The following is a 17,058-nucleotide window of genomic DNA, read 5'->3' on the forward strand; positions in this document are numbered from 1 at the left end:
ATATTGTTTTCACCTCTATTCCAGAGTGACCCTGTAATCTGCCTTCCAAAAGGGCATCCAGTGCCTAGACTCTGTCTTTCTCTATACCAAGATACGGCTAGCCAGTCCACCCCCAAAATGAGATAAGGATTTTGCATCATCATCACCAGAGTACTGGGCATGACTAGAAAGAAAAATGGAACAGGAAAAAACCAGAGAGGGAGACAAACCATGAGAGACTCTGGACTCCAGGAAACAAACTGAGGGTTGCATAAAGGAGTGGGGGGGGACAGGGTGATGGCTATTAAGGAGAGCATGTGTTGCGATGAGCACTGGGTGTTATAAACAACTAATTAATTGTTGAACACTACATCAAAAACTAATGATGTATTATATGTTGGCTAACTGAACATAATAATAAAAAAAGAAAGAAAGAAAAATGGAATCATGAATGAAGGAGGTCAAGTCAGTGGCAGGAAGGGAAACTATTTGGCAGTGCACCCTTGAAGAGAGCAAAGAGCTTGGACCATATTGTGGGGAGATGGGAGCACAGAAGTACAGAGAGCTAATGAGCTACTATGTCCTGCAACTAAGAATACTGTCCTACAAACCACGAGAGACTATGGACTCTGAGAAACAAACTGAGGGTTCTGCGGGGGGGATGGGTTAGCCTGGTGATGGGTATTAAAGAGGGCATGTACTGAATGGAGCACTGGGTGTTATATGCAAACAATGAATCTTGGAACACTACATCAAAAACTAATGATGTAATGTATGGTGATTAACATAACATAATAAAAAAAAGAATACTGTCTTAGATATTAAAGAAAATAAGAGAAAAATAAAAGCTGGTTGAACGTATTAGTTTCCTGTTTAAGAATACTGAATGCAGTATATTAATAAATATCTCCTCAAGAATCCATTATGAGGATATATCACAATAAAACAAAGACATCTGAGTCTTCATCAGGATCAACTGTAAAGATTTTTATGAAGCTTACTTCTTGGATTCACATTTAAGATGATGGGGTCAATAGAAAGCCTAGGCAAATATTTCAAACTGTATGAAGTATTATGTTTATTTTTATTTGTCTTTAGGTGATTGACATCTTTATTGCTTTGGAGGTGGGGGGCAGGTACTCAGGAGCTCTTAGTGGGGTGGCCCAACCTCTTCCCCATCACAGGCTTCTGGCTGAACAGGATGGTGCTGGCTCTGCAAATGGCAGCCATGCACAGATCTGGGCTGTACTTGTTCTTGCAGATCATGTGCCTGATGCTGCTGAGGACGGCCTGGGCATTCTTGCTGATGGTGGCCCACGTGTAGGAGGTGGCAGGGTTTGCTGGCTGGATCTCCAATTCATGACCACCAGTACACATTTGCCATAGACTGCCAGCTCCTTGCCCACAGTCTTGCAGTGAATCAGCCCATCGTGGCAGGAGTTACAAGCCTTCAGGTTATTGGGTTCTGTGCTGTGTGTCTGCTTGTTCCTCTTGATCAGGAAGCTGGAGCAGTTCTGCATGTTCATCCATCCATTGCAGGTGGGAGAACATGGTGGCAGCTCCTCTCACTGCGGCAGCCGAAAGGGAAAGAGCTGTTTATCTTTAAGTTGGCATTTAGTGATTGTGATGGACCAAGCATTGTGATAATCACCTCTGTGTGTCATACTATGTAATCACCATAACAAATCCAAAAAGTTGGTTTACCTTTCCCATTTTATAAATGAGAAAACTAATGATCAAAACATTAAATAACTTTACCCAATTAGTAAACATTGATACCCTGATTGAGTTCTACATCTGTTTCACCATAAACTTGTGCTTTAAACTCCTTTGATATATAACCTATATATTTTTTAATACAAATGGTATACTGGATCTACTATCACCATAATTTCAGCTTTAAAAAAATAATTTGGGGTCTTTCTTTTTTCTTATCTTTTAAGGCAGACTGTGTAATTCACAAAGCAAAATATCTTATAATAATTTTTACTGTATTTACTGTTTCATCCTTTCATTTGAAGACATACACAGTAGAGAAAATGGCTGAATTTTCTCATGAAGAGAGCCCTTGCATTCTTTCAGAATTTTGCTACTATTGTAAAAGGACTGTTTTGATTTCAATGAACAAATGCAAGGATTAATGGCAATTATTAATGGAAACTTTTATCAGGCACTCAGTTAAGTCATTAAGCCCTAAAATATATTGAAAAGTATTACTCTGGAAAAGAGAATTATCCAGAATTACACAAGGCTACAACAAATATTGCAGCTTGACTGCATACTAGGAAAGGGATTCAAGATATTAAGAAACACATCAGGTTCAGAGATCTATAATTAATCTTGTCAACGGATATGGCAGGACAGATTCCTATTTAAATATGCATCTTGATGAGACTTTTCCCTCCTTTACTGTAACAGTACAGAGCACGTTGGAGACCCAAGGGATCTAAACCCATTACAGTGGTTTTATAGTCAAGTTCATGCTCATTGCATGCCCTACCTTGTACTTGTGGCATTAAATATTTAACTAACTGTGACCATGATGTTGAGAAAGTAGCAGCTTTTAGTGCATCTTTTATACACACTGTTGAAGAATAAAATTAAAAACTCTCTAAGACTCAAGGTAGAATAATGGTCAGGGGACAACATAATCTGTGTTTAGTTCCTGTAACTGAATTATATTAGAAAGCTTTCTCAATATATGTATGCATCATATCCTATAGCAGCTAGAGTCAAACGTGAAGAATCATAATAATTCCATCATTTAATTTTAACATGTAAATACAATGTGAATAAGAAAGCACGCTTTTAAACCTTGAAACAATACTATAGAAGGTAAATTACTTTGGAAACTGAGAGATGAATTAAATTATCTTTTTTTAAAAGATTTTATTTACTTGAGAGAGAGAGAGAGCAGAGCGTGAGAGAGAGAGTACGAGTCAGGGTGAAGGGACAGAGGGAGGAGAAGCAGGCTCCCCTCCAGCAGGGAGCCCTATTGTGGCTCGATCCCAGGACCCTGGTATCATGATCTGAGCAGAAGGCAGACGCTTAACCGACTGAGCCACCCAGGAGCCCCTAAATTATTATCTTTTAATAACATTTAAAACAGAGGAAACAGTTGTAGATCAATGAAAATGGAGATCTCTACTTTTAGTCAACAAATGGGTGAATTGTGGAGTTTCATTTTGATCAGACTTATTTGACTTTAGGAAAACAAGTTTTTAAAAAAGAATAAAGAATGAAGTTAATTTTTAGTTTTGTTCATATGCTTTCTACTAGTTATTGTTCTTTTTTTAGAAGTTTCTGTTATTAACCATAATTTAGCAGCATGCCACTTTAGGTTGTGATATGACATGCCTTTTATACATTTATATAATTAAGGGAATAATAAAGTTAATGGAAAATGAAAAGCATTTTTTTATTAGAATAATACAAATGATACAAAGAAGAGCTATTTGTTTTTTATCTCATTCTCAACCTCTTGAGTCCAAGTAATTTCTAATCTGCATGGTGTCAGATAGGTGGAATACGATCTATTCTACAACATGCTTTAGAATAGTGGGCAGTAAAACAAACAAACAAAAATATCAGTAGTAGGTAAAAGCCTAGGATTTCCTGGATCTAGTTAGAAGGACCCTAATATCCTGTGTAGAAAGCTCCCTGGTTTAAAGGAAATCAGAATAATTTTAGATACCTGTTATTCTAAGGGCTCATTTTAAACCATTTTCATTTTATTTAAGTCACCAAGCATTCATTTTCTTCATATTTTATTGGTATCTAATACTATATTATATACTTATTGCTCTACTTGTTGATTATCTTCTCCACTAGAATGAAAATTTCATTCAAAATTTTTGTCTTTTAACCTTCCTATATAAAAGCTTTTGAAGATTACTTCACTTTGATGGTATGTGAGAAATGAACCATCCCATGTCTACCATGCAAACAACAAGCAGTAATTATTGTTTTTCTCTAGGCACAACAATCCATGGCTATCTGGACCTATGGCGAGTAAGGGAATAGTGAGCGTTTATCTGAAAGTTTAGAGAAGTTTTCAGAGAGTAGCCATTGTACAATTCTATGTCTTTTCTCATTCAAAGTTATTCTATTTCCTAATCTTTTTACAATGTCCTGTCCACTTGCTGATTTATACCCTAGACATACTGAAGTTCTTCCACTTCCTAGAATATATCACATGCCTCACTTGTCTGGTCCTTTGCATCTAACCTCCATCTGTCAGGATTAGTGTTTTCCTTCAACCCCCACTGCTCATTTGGTTAGCTCTTACTCATCCTTAAGGTCAGTCTGGTGTCACCTCTTTTGAGAAGTCTTTCCTGAATCTCTGAATCTGTGTTTGGTATTCCTGTTACATGATCTCATATTATCATAGATTTCCCATCCCACGTTTATCACTCCTACCACCACTTCAGTTGTAACTGTTTTAAAGTTTGACTTCTTCAACAGAGCAGAAGCTCACTAAAGGTAGAGCCCACGACATGTTTCTTCATCATTGTGTCTCCATATATTTATTAGGTCTCTAACATAAATATATATATATATTTATGTGTATATGTCATGTATAATGGTAAGGGATTTACAGTTTTTCCAGTGATAAATGGGAATATCACTTGTCATAGAAAATATTATCATTAATATTCTATACAAACTGTATAGAACACAAGTTCTTTTCAAAATACTTTGCTTATAAAGAAATCTATTCATGAAAAACTCCCACTTTATGCCAGATTCTGGCACTTGAGAGGCCAGGTTTCGGTCACTTAGAGAAAGAACTCAGGTATAGAGTTCAGCATGACTACTTTGGATCCATAGGCTGAGCTGATGCTCTTTTTCATGTCAGTAGCTCTATGACATAAATGCTGGTGGCTGTTACAGATTTTCACTAAAAGGAGGCAAAATGTGTGTCATGGCTGGAATAATCTGAAATAGCAATAGGAAGACCCTAACATGTATTTTTGTTATATTATAATAATGACTCAATTATTTGTCCAAATGATTACTCTGTTTTCTTGCAGGGACATTTAATTATTCTATAAAATACCCCTCCACCATCATATCAATACCATTTTGTTTTTACTTATCACCATTGGTATACAGTTCTATGGCTCTCAGCAGCCCCTTTTCTTCCTACAAGGGGTTCTTAGTCTGTGCTGCTGTATAACTTGAAGTTCCCTAGTCTCCCCTTATTGTGAGAAACATCTGAAGGATAAATGTGCACTTGTGTCACTTATCACACCTTATGTACATGGAAACTAGTTTCTGTAATGACTGAGGAGGTCTGAATCACAATGCCACACAACTGTGACAGAATTACATATAAAGTTACAGGCAACTGCAGGTACAATATAAGGTGTATGACCTGATATATATGAATTGTTATATGGAGACCAGGGGCATGAGCCAAGGTTTTCTGTTTTAATGATCATTAATTGTGTTTTGACCTTTATATAACTTTTATATGTGACTATTCTCTGAAGCACAGGATCCTGACCACTGAGAATCAGTCAATAATCTGTGACTGATCTGTGGTAAGGAAGGTATCCTTCTGGTCTGAGGTAGAAACCAGTGTGAAAGGGACCACTACTTTTTAATACCTACAAACTGCCATATAGTGAGATTATTTAAAAAAAAAAAAAAGATTTTACTTATTTATTTGAGAGAGAGAGAGACAGTGTGTGTGTGAGAGAGAGCAGAGAACGAGCACAAGTGGGGTAGGGGGGAGGGCAGAGGGAGAGGGAGAAGCAGACTCCCTGTTGAGCAGGGGGCCCAATGTGGGGCTCATTCCCAGGACTCCAGGCCCATGACCTGAGTGAGCCAAAGGCAGATGCTTAATCAACTAAGCCACCCAGGCGCCCCTACTGAGATTCTTTTTGATATGCATTATTGACACAAGCCTGAGAGGTAGGTACTACCATCCCAGTTTTACACATGTGGAAACTGAGGTTTAAGTTAAGTCACAGAACAACCAGGGAAGGAATCTAGAAGTTGAATCCAGTTATTCTGGAATTCAAAGTCCAGGCAAGTGGGGATCAACAGTGCTGCCAAAGCTATAATTATGGATCAGGGTCCACCCTTTTTTCTAAATTGAGACCTCTAGGGGTGCCCTCAAAACAGCTGATGGAAGTGACAGATATTCTTACTGAAAAATAAAAATACTCATTTTGTATATTCTTTTAGAGAATTCATGGACTCATGAATGACTTTGAGGGGTTCAAGACTTGAGTGGGGGCAGTAACTGTACATGTGGTAGAAATAGCAGAAGAACTGGAATTACAAGTGGAGCCTGAAGATGTGACTAACACAGAGGGAACAAAATACAAGTGATAGGAAAAATGTGATATATATGTTCAGTAATGCTAACATTTATGAAATGCTTGTTATGTTCAATCAATGCTTTATATATATTACGCTAGCTTAATCCTCATAACCTTATGAAGCAGGTATTCATAGGAAAGTTCTAGTTATAAAGTTATAAATATATAACTGAGATTTAGAGCAAATAAAAGGTCTTGACAACGGTCAAAAAGCTATTAAGGAACAGGGATAAGATTTGAATCTGGGACTTCTTGACCTTAAATCTCATAGAAAGTGAGACACAGAAAGAAAGTAGTTTGTCTGGAATCACACAGCTACTATGTGACAAAGCAGGGAGATAAGCCCATCTTTCTTTCTACTATATCATTTCAATTCTACATACCATTATTTAATACCCCAAAATTGAAAAACATAACTTTCCTGCTAGCCCTGATTTGTAGGTTGTTGGCACTAATTAGCTGTGGTGTCTATAGTTCATGGGATAGTAAGAAAAAGATGGATACTAATTTAGCTACAAAACCTGGGAGCTTCATTGATCTTGTGATGCTCCAAACATTTGGGGAAAAGGATGATCAAACATATCAACAATGCTTAAACCTGACATGATGCTTATTTAGACTGAAGAACTTCCCATATCTTTTCCAGTCTTATCTTGGCTCAGTCCTGTACTGAAACTACAACTGTATCCCATAATAGCCATTTAGAGAAAGTATCAAAAAGGGTGAAATGTGGTTCCTAGCACTTTATTTTAGGACATCTGATTAATTATAACAGTCAACATTAGAATGTTCAATTTTTAGCTAGTCCTAGGCTCCTGACATTTTGATACTTAACTATACCACTTTAGTCCATGTTCACTATCCCCATAAACCAGCATCTATACATCAAATAGTAGGTTATATACATCCCACTTAACAAATAAAGGTAAATTTTAAAATACAGCATAAAGTATGGCTTACAATCATTGGGTTTAAAGTCAGTAAGACATGAATTTAAATCTTGTCTCCATTCATCTGATACTTGTGAGACCTTCAGCAAAACACCTATCTAATCTAAATCTCAGTTTTATAAAAAAATAAATTAAATAAATCTCAGTTTTATCATCAGTATAACAGAAATAGTAAGATACATGTCTTGTAATGGATATAAATATAAGATTATATAAAGTACTTGGAATAGGCCTTGCATATAAAAAGTGCTTAATAAATGTTAACTTTATTTAAATACACGTCTTGTACGAATGACCCTTGAACAACATGGGTTTGAACCGTGTGGGTCCATTTATATGCACATATTTTCAATAAATGTATTGAAAAAAATTTTGGAGACTTGTGATAATTTGAAAAACTTGCAGACAAGCCACATAATCTAGAAATATTTTTAAAAAATAGAAAAAAGTTAGGTATGTCATGAATGCATATAATGTGTTGATACTAGTCTATTTTATCATTTACGACCACAAGATATACACAAATCTATTATAAAAAGTTAAAATCTATCAACACTTACGCACACGAAATACAGACTATACATGGCACCTTTCAGAATTGAGAGAAATGTAAACAAATGTAAAGATGCAATATTAAATCAGAACTGTACAAAATTAACTGTAGTACATACCATACTACTATAATAATTTTGTAGCCGCCTCCTGTTGCTATTGTGGTGAGCTTAAGTGTTACAAGTATCTCCTTAAAATGCTGTGTGACACTAATCATCTTTGTATGAGAAGTTCCTATCTCCAGTAAACCCTCTATCACAACAAAAAGTGATCGCTTGAGGTTTTCAGTATTAGTAGTTAAGTTTTTAGGAAGTCAAAAAGTTGTATGCAAAATTTTGACTATGCAGGGAATCTGTGCCCTCAACCCTCATGTTCTTCAATGGTCAATTATATTTTCCTCAGACTTACATTTCATTTACTAAGTACTGTTCTATCTATCTATCTTCTATCTATCTATCTACCTACCTACCTACCTATCCATCTATCCGTCTAAATCACTGGTTCATTTAATCCTCACTATAACCCTATAATATTTGATTATTATTCCCATCTAATGGAAGAGGAAACCAAAGTTTTTCAAAGATTAAGTAACTTCCAAAAATATCACACATTTAGTAAAATTTAACTTTCTTGAATACATCTTTTCCTATCTTTGTGTTTATCTATAGTATCATAATCATAAAGGGACAATAGACAGCCCTGATAAAAATAGAATACAAGGGGCACCTGGGTGGCTCAGTCGGTTAAGCATGATAACACCTAAGCCAAAGGCAGATGCTTAACTGACTGAGCCACCCAGGTGCCCCTAAATAAATAAAATCTTAAAAAAAAAAAGAATACAATATAGGCACAATTATCTCTACCCTCATACTATAAAAGCTACAATAGCAGGACTTACGCAAGGAATGTAGGCTTAGAAAAACAACATCTGGGCGCCTGGGTGGCTCAGTTGGTTAAGCGACTGCCTTCAGCTCAGGTCATGATCCTGGAGTCCCGGGATCGAGTCCCGTGTCGGGCTCCCCTGCTCAGCGGGGAGTCTGCTTCTCCCTCTCCCGCTCCCCCCCCTTGTGCTCTCTCTCTGTCTCTCTATCTCATTCTCTCTCTCCAATAAATAAATAAAATCTTTAAAAAAAAAAAAGAAAAGAAAAACAACATCTGACCATGAGAACAAAGTAAAAAAGCTACTAGTATGAACACATTAAAAATAAAAACCTGGGGCGCCTGGGTGGCTCAGTCGTTAAGCGTCTGCCTTCAGCTCAGGTCATGATCCCAGAGTCCTGGGATCGAGCCCCGCATCGGGCTCCCTGCTCCGTGGGAAGCCTGCTTCTCCCTCTCCCACTCCCCCTGCTTGTGTTCCCTCTCTCACTATGTCTCTCTGTCAAATAAATAAATAAAATCTTTTAAAAATAAAAAAAAATAAAAAATAAAAAATAAAAAAAAATAAAAATAAAAACCTGTTTCTCTTAAAATGTGTACCCAATGTTGTTCAATTTTCATACAATATATCCAACAAAAGATTGATATGCAAAATATATAAATAACTCATACAACTCAATCTCCCCAAAATAATAATAATCTGATTAAAATCGGCAGAGGACCTTAACAAACATTTTTTTCCCCCAAAGCAGATGTACAGATGGCCAACAGGCACATGAAAAGACACACCCAACATCACTCATCATCAGGGAAATGCAAATCAAAGCTACAATGAGATACCACCTCACACCAGTCAAAATGGCTAAAACAAAATGACAAGAAATAACAAGTATTGGGGAGGATATGGAGAAAAGGGAATCCTCATGCACTGGTGGGAATGTAAATTGGTACAGACACTTGTGGAACACAAGATGGAGGTTCCTCAAAAAATTAAAAATAAAACTACCATATTATCCAGTAATTCAACTGCTAGGAATTACTGAAAGAAAACAAAAATACTTATTTGAAAAGATATATGCAGTCCTATGTTTACTGTAGCTTCATTTACAATATCAAAGTTATGGAAGCAACCTAAGTGTCCATCAGTAGTTGAATGGATAAAGAAGATATATATCACACAATGAAATATTACTCAGCCATAAAAAAGGATAAACTCTTGCCATTTATGACAACATGGTTAGACCTAGAGGGTATCATGCTAAGTGAAGTAAGTCAGAGAAAGACAAATGACATACGATTTATTTATTTATTAAAGCTTTTATTTATTTATTTGGCAAAGAGAGACACAGCGAGAGAGGGAACACAAGCAGGGGGTAGTGTGAGAGGGAGAAGCAGGCTTCCCACTGAGCAGGGAGCCTGATGCAGGTCTCGATCCCAGAACCCCGGGATCATGACCTGAGCTGAAGGCAGACGCTCAACGACTGAGCCACCCAGGTGCCTCATGACATACGATTTAAATGTAGAATGTTAAAAAAAAAAATGGAACAAACAAATAAATGAAAAACAGAAACAGACTCATACATACAGAAAACAAACTAGTGGTTGCCAGAGGAAAGAGGGTTGAAGGGATGAGCCAAATAGGTGAAGGGGATTAAGAGGAACAAACTTTCAGTTATAAAATAAATAAAGCCCAGGATGAAAAGTACAGCATAGGGAATATAGTCAATAATATTGAAATAATGGAAATAATGTTGTATGGTGACAGATGGTGACTACACTTATGGTGGTGAACATTGCCTAATGTATAGAATTGTTGAATCACTATGTTGTATTCCTGAATCTAATATAATACTTTACATCTAAAATGAATAAAACATGGTATGTCAACTATATTGCAATAAAAAAGTCCAATAAAAATTCAATATTATTATTTTAAATCTATTGTACTACTTCATTATTTAATGTTTAAAGAAACATTTGGGATAAAACAGTTATACAGAAAAGAATTAAGAATTAGAAAAATGCAAGTTGCATGAAGCAGCTCCCTTTAAAAAAAAAAAAGAAGAAGAAGAAAGAAAAACTGACTATAAAAAACCGAGGATGTGAGACCAAATAATATAATGGGAAGGGAAAGAAATTTAGTGTCTATCAACCTAAGTTCAAATCTTGGCGACCTTGGCCAATTACTTCACTTAATCTCTCAGAGACTCATTTTTTTCTCATCAATAAAATAGAAATAAAAATAAAGCAAAGATTCTTGCTATAGTCAGTCATATTTCTGTGATAAAGAGGCATCTTGGTACACTATAAATGGCATAAGCATTATGAAGAGCTAGTTTTGAAAAACTGACCACAGAAGTATGCATTTTAGCTTACCAAAAGTCCCTGTAAGCAGCAAGTACAAAATAGATATTTGTTGATTGGTTTAATATAGAACTTTAGAAACACTTTACAAAATAATAAGAATGTGCATAGAATTGGATCTTCAAAGCTTGAATTACGGGGCTCCTGCCTTGCAGTGGATTTACCTTTCACCACCTTGTAGCCTCAGGTTATACAATACTTTGTTCATTTAACTCTATTCAGCCAAATGCCTTCCCCTATCTAAGGTTATGAGTATGAACTGTTAAGGTCAATTTGTGAAGTTTGGCAACAGCTGGGATTTACAATGGTGATTCAATAAGCACTACTATTTGAGTTTATTAACATTCATGAGAAAGTAACGCCAAATGAATTCTATGGAAAATTAGGGGAGTTTGATCAACATTATAAATCACAGTTTTGTGATTTTTTTCAGTGTTTTTTCCATTTCAGTGCAAATATGATTTAGAAAGCAGTAGTCATCCTTTAGCATGCCCTATAAAAATCATTATGGACTATTACTACCTTTCTGAATGTGTCAAATTATTAGCTCTAAGTTCCAATTTCATTTTTTTAAAGTAGGACTGAAGTATAGACAATAGAAAGGTTCATGAATTACATTACTACTTACACTTCTACAGACAAGTCTAGTCATTTGTTTAAATAGAAAATCCTGTTTCTATCGAACACATTAGGGTTAAGAAACTCAAATAACAGTTCTTTTTGATTCCACGTTATCGTGCCATCTGTCACTAAAGTATACAAATTATCTGCTTCACTTACTTTCTGTACTTAAATGTCCGCCAGCTTCCTGAAGCTTCATGCAAATGCTTCTAAAATATTCATACTCCTCCTCCACTACCATTGTCACTTAGTGAAGGAACACATCATGTAGACAGTTATCCTAGGCTCCTACTCAGTCTCTAATCTGTCTTCAGTCTCTCTCCCTTCTGACCTTCCAACAAGTTACATAATCAGTGATTAATAAATACTCTTCCTGTGCTCTTGCCTCTTCACTAGTTTTAATAATTTAGGTTGGCCCTTCTCCAGCCCCAGGCTATGGACTGGCACTAATCCTCAAGGTATTGTAGCTCTACAGATAAAGACTGAGCCTGAGGAAAAGCCACTTCCGAAGCTTCACCCCAACTGAGACAGCGACATCCACACTCCATCTTCAGAAGTGGTATGGAATATCTGCAACCTACCTTCTATACCACCACCAGGTACCTTTCTGAAGATATCTCAATCTGTGCGTAGCTCATGAACAATACTCTCCCACTGCATACATGTACAATATAGCATGTAACCATGTGACAGCAGATACATATTTTTATCTCCTATCACATGCCTCACTATGTAGTTTTGCACATGCTGTCCCCTCTCTGTAAAAAGATCTTTCACCTATCCCCTGTCCAGGAAACAGTGGATAATCCTTCAAAGCCCACTTGAAAGGACACCTCCTACCACCTGAATCCTTATCAATGCAATTCACCTGCTTCCTAACATGAGGCATTGACAGTTCTCATACAGCACTTTGATTTTAAGAATCTCTCTCTCCAAAGGGTGCCTGGCTGGCTCAGTTGGTTAAGTGTCCAACACTTGGTTTCGGCTTAGGTCATGATCTCAGGGATGTGAGATCGAGCCCCACACTGAGCTCTGTGCTTAGCACAGAGTCTGCTTCAAATTCTCTCTCCCTTTCCCTCCTGCTCTCTCTCTCTCCCAAACAAACAAACAAATAAAATCTTAAAAAAAAAAAGAAAAAAGAATCTCTCTCTCTCCGAAAACTTCTCATGCTGTAGTTGAGTTGGGTACATATATCCCTGTTTCCTTGACAAGGCTGCAAATTCCCTGAGGGAAGACATTATGTTGTACTCATTTCTATTATTTCCAATGCATGCCTTAGTGCCTGCCACATAAGTAGGACACAACAAAAACCTTGTTTGAGTGTTTTAATCCCTATTTAAAAGATATCCTTTAATTAAAATGAGACAAATGGAAGAGATATTGGAATGGAGAGTGATAGAGGACAAAGAGAGAAAATAGGACTTGTTCTGTCCAAAATTAATATTGTCAAAGGCAAAGATCTGAAGCAAGATACTAGCCATGAATAAGTAATTCAAATAGTTTCTGGACACATTAAGAAACAAGGGAAGAAAACTATCATTTATTAAGCACTTATTGTATGTCAGTCAGTGTACTAGGCACTTTAATAGTTTTAACTCATTTAATCGATACAACCTTCTGAGTTATACATAATCCTCATAGTACTGGAGAGGAAACTGATGTTCAGTGAGATGAAACAGTTTGCCTACAAAAACACAGCTGTTAATATTATAGCTAGGGTTTCAACCCAAATGTGTGCAACTTGAGAGTTAAACATTTTTCCCTTTAAATGCTCATTTCAGAGACTCATACATAACAGGAACTAGAGACAGGTGTAATAATAATAATAGTATTAATAATAAAAATTCCTAACACTGAACATTTATTATATGTCAGGTGCTGGACTGAGCACTGGGGACAGAGAAGTGAATTAGACATGCCTTCTTCTCTAAAGGATTTAAAATGCACTTGAATTGAACTGAATTGAACCTAAAGCTTAGTGTATCCAACCTTAAAGTAATTCTGGGGTTTATCAAACAAACAGAAAGTGCTTAGTTTTGTTTGGGTTCTGTGACCATATAAGGAGGAAAAAGAGTCTCTTTATCAAATAGTGTGGAGGCAAAAGGCTCTCTTCCATGCCAGCAGAGTGACTTCAATAATTACCAAAGGAGCTGGAGACATCCAGCTCTTCCCAATTAACTTCTGTTACAGAGCGCTGTTGACTGTTCGGCTGACAGCCACACGCAGATGGGGGGAGAGGAGTATGTGCAAGATTTCTTTGCATTTCATAGTTCACAGATTAAAGACAGTGTCAAGTGCAAGTCAAAGTTGAAAAATTGATTTATTTGGCACTGAGTGTGTGAGGAAGGACCACTTCTGAGTCATTACAAACAAGCTAAGGTGCTTTCATATCATGTTCTGCCTCTTGGTACACAAATCAAACCATTTTTTGCCTTTTAGATGCATTTACTCTGAGAGTTTCATTGCCAGAAAACGTGGCTAGATCCAGCTTTCTTAAATCCCAGCACTGACACCCTTAGTGGTAGCTGTTGTAATTACTCTAGCCCTAACTCTTAATGCTTGCTTATAGCTGCTGATGGAGAATGCGAAAAAGTAGCCCCTAGACTAGTTAGAGAAGATTCAGGAGAAACTGATCTCAGCCAAAAAGAAAGCAGCCCAGATTGTCAGACCCAAAGAGATATCATAATAATACATTAAACACAATATAGTTACTTAATAATAGCAACTACTCAAACAGCATCTGCTTGTGTAAGGCTTTTTTAGGGGTGTGTGTGTGTGTGTACACATACAAAAATGTACACACTCACATGTATGTGCACACACACACAGTCTATATATATGTGTGTGTCTGTATATATATGATAGACAGACTATGCAAATACCCTATGCCTCATCAAAATTTCTCCCTGGATTAGCATCCATTAGTGGCTCTTTTCTGATCCAGTCTTTACTATGACAATGCAAAACATTAATTTTCTAAATTGTATGCTTCCTTTGCATTAAACAATTGGCCCTTGGAATTTTACTGTACTCAAGGGCCCTCCTTTTCCCTCCAATGACTGGTTAATTGATTTGATCTATTTATTATTGGATATGGTGAAATTAATTTCTATTTTTTAAGGTTTAAAATTATTTACTGTACTTAATCTTTTTTGTGTTCAACTTACTCCCGATCTGTCCAGTGAAAGCTCTGTCACACAACTTCCCATGTTCTTGGGACATGCTATCATTATTTTTTGGAGCACTCCATGACTTTTTAGCTAATACAATTCGTCAGGCTCATCTTGTACCTAATTGGCCACCTCTCTGAGGATCTCTACTTTATTACAGTGAGGAATGGTGTTAGATATCAACATGTAGAAACTAGGTTTACTTATTGCTGTTGGAGTATCTTTGATTCCTGGCCCTTGTAGCAGACAGAACTAGGAAACATGCATACATATATACATAAAAATATACATGAGTGCATACACCAAAATATATGGACACATGCAAATGCATATATAAATGTACAAAGCACAGAGGCACACATACACATATGTATATTAGAAATCATGAATTCACAAGTTCCGGAGAATCGTTTTTGTTTTTTGCCTTGTATCATTTCATATTTGTATTATACTTCAATCACATTGAAACCCCAGTCTTGCTTTAATGTCAACATATTTATTCACTGACTCAACTCTATAATATACCTAAAATACTTTTGGAATTACTTTGTCCATACGACCACCAAAAAGAAGAGAAAACTATTAAAAAGAGTTTGGTTTGTTGGCATTTATTCCTCCTATTCACACCTCTTACTCCTGACTGAGAGTACAAAGTCAAATTCTATGAAAACTTTACCTTAGATTAATCCTTCCTTCTTTCCCCTTCAGTTTAGTTTCAGTTTCCCCCCTCACTCTAATTAATTTTATTTTTGGAATATGTAGAACATTAACACAATTTCAAAGATCAAGACTATACAAAAGAATATACTCAATTGTCATTTCCTCCTGTATTCTTACCACCCCATTTTGTGCTCACTGTATCCTTAATATTTAACCAGTTCTTATTTTCTGGCTTATATTTCTTGTTTTTCTTTTTGCAATTAAAAAAAGATATATTCAAATTTTCTTATTTTCACTTCTTTCCTATGCAAAATGTAGGATGCCATATATGCTTTATGTACTTTTTTTTAACTTACGCTGTCTCCTGAAAATCAATCCATATCAGTTCAGAGGTCTTCCTCATTCTTTTGTACAGCTGTATAGTACTCAAGTGTGTGTGTGTGTGTGTGTGTGTGTGTGTGTGTGTGTGGTTTACACACACCATAGTTTAACGAATATTGTTTGGTTAGAGATTTGAGTAATTTTCATTATTTTGCAGATATAAATAATGATACAATAAACACAGTTGTGCATGTGCAATTTTATATGCTTGGTGGTGTATCCTTAGGGTAAATCCCTACAAGTGAGTATTCTGGGTCAAAAGGTAAGTACGTCTGTACAACCTCCATACTAGTTGTACCATACAGCATTCTCACCAGTAATGCATGCGTTTCCCCACAGCCTCACCAATGGACTGTAGGGTCATGTTTTTCAATTTTTGACAATCTACTACATGATAAATAGTTCCTTGGTCTAGTATTTTGATTTCTCTTAACATGAGTGAAGTTAAATATCTTTTCACATATGTAAGGTCCACTTTTTATCTTTTGTGAATTATATATTAACAGCTTTTGCCCAATTTTCTATATTTCTTTATTTCCCTTTCAATTTTTCCTTTAAAAATTAGGAATATTTGTCTTTTCTCTCTGATATGCATGGCAGATTTTACTTCCAGGTGGTCATTTTTTTGTCTGAATTGTTGCTATTCAAGATTTGTTTTCTTATTTTTATGTAGTCAAATCTATCAATTTTTAAAATTGCACATGGGTTTTTACTGATAGTTAAAAAGATTTTTCCTATAATTAGACTTACAGAAGACTTCACCTGTTTTCTTTTTTTTACGGCACTTACAGTTAGAGCTCCCTAGTTCCTCTGGATTATCTATAGCTTTGGTTTCCAAACAGTTTACAGCACCTTATGGCTCCACAGAAATGATTCAGGAGGACTGAAAATGACTAATTTAAATTATATTTTGTCAGTTAAAATCCTTAATTAAAAACAACATATCTACTTAAATATGTCAAATAAAATTTTAACACATTGAAGATAATTAATATACTAAAATTTGCTGCCAGGCAAAATAATTTCAGTAAAGCTAACACAGTACAGTTTCTCCTTCCATATCTGGATATGTATATTGAAACTTTGGGAATGTATAAATGATTAGCAAGATTGTAGTCCTACCCTGATTTATTTTTTAAATTCAGGCCATGTCTGCTGAAAACAAAGCAAAAC

At 36.0% G+C, this 17,058-nt stretch overlaps 1 pseudogene; it reads right to left on the reverse strand.

The window, feature by feature from the left end:
* Window positions 1-1,114: 1,114 nt before the first annotated feature.
* On the reverse strand, window positions 1,115-2,161 carry LOC116625174 (annotated as a pseudogene).
* Window positions 2,162-17,058: the final 14,897 nt, after the last annotated feature.

This window comes from Phoca vitulina, unplaced genomic scaffold, assembly GCF_004348235.1.
Source record: "Phoca vitulina isolate PV1807 unplaced genomic scaffold, GSC_HSeal_1.0 scaffold74, whole genome shotgun sequence".
NCBI classification, from domain to species: domain Eukaryota; kingdom Metazoa; phylum Chordata; class Mammalia; order Carnivora; family Phocidae; genus Phoca; species Phoca vitulina.